The sequence below is a fragment of the Coptis chinensis genome, chromosome 3, assembly GCF_015680905.1.
Source record: "Coptis chinensis isolate HL-2020 chromosome 3, ASM1568090v1, whole genome shotgun sequence".
In the NCBI taxonomy this organism is placed as follows: Eukaryota; Viridiplantae; Streptophyta; class Magnoliopsida; order Ranunculales; family Ranunculaceae; genus Coptis; species Coptis chinensis.
Window position 1 is genome coordinate 25,357,754 of NC_141458.1, and position 1,051 is coordinate 25,358,804.

At 37.2% G+C, this 1,051-nt stretch overlaps 1 pseudogene; it reads right to left on the reverse strand.

The window, feature by feature from the left end:
* Nucleotides 1-210: 210 nt before the first annotated feature.
* LOC147508829 (subtilisin-like protease SBT3 pseudogene) lies at nucleotides 211-741 on the reverse strand (annotated as a pseudogene).
* Between the last annotated feature and the right edge of the window lie 310 nt (nucleotides 742-1,051).

Here is a 1,051-nt window from a genome sequence, read left to right on the forward strand (position 1 = left end):
CTCCACTCTCTCTCTCTCGCACACCTCTCAAACTCAAAAATATTTGAGCACTTTTGAAAATTCAATTGCAGAGCTCAATAAGGTAAGCTTTCTTGTCCCCTCCCATCCATGATTATTTGCTTCGTGTCTAACTTTCCAACTCTAAATACTGTTATTTGTTTTAGCACTCATTTAAAAGTTTATTTTATTAATAGATTAGTAATTTAACTTCTAAATCTTCTCTATGAACTTTAACGTGTCTGGCATGACAGTTACCTTAAACCCATCCAAGGGTGTCAATGTAACAGTATAAGTCAACGTGTCAACCCCCACATTAGTCACCGTCCTTCGAAATTTCACAATTTTAGTATCTGAGAATGTAACATTTTCATTGAATAAGGCAATGAAAGAAGGGTAGTTCAGGCCAGATGAACTGTTCAAACAATTATAAGTAGAGGTCCTAGTAATTGTTTGAATTTGCTTCATGGTGTAATTTAAGGAACAAAGGAGGTTAACATAGTCTTCTGCATTTGCATTGTAAATTAGTCCAGGTTCTAGTGCATTGTTAAGGTTAACATGACCAGCTCCCATGGCTAGAGGACTTGCGACACAGTAATTGTCCCCAATGTCTTTGATGGTGTCGTCAATGTTATCCAATGCATCAGCTGTGGTCATCATAGCAGACCGAATAGCAGCTGGACTCCATTCGGGATGTGCTGCTTTAGTAAGTGCTGCTAGTCCCGCTGTATGTGGGCAAGACATGGATGTCCCTGATAAAAGATTGTAATTGCTATATAATGAATGTGATCCGAGGTCTGTTACTAGAGTTTTAGCACCAACTCTAAATGATGTTATTTGTTTTAGCACTCATTGACTGATATAAGTCATTGATTATTGACTTAGAAAAATTGATTTCTTGAAAGTCGATGTATTAATAGCTAGGGCCAGATAACAATTCGGAAACTCGTGATTGTGGCATATATTAGGAAATATATATATTAATTGCTTGCTTGAAAGCTTATGCATGGTTCCTAGCGTTGTTAAAGTGATGAAAGAGCAAGAAGCAGCTAGA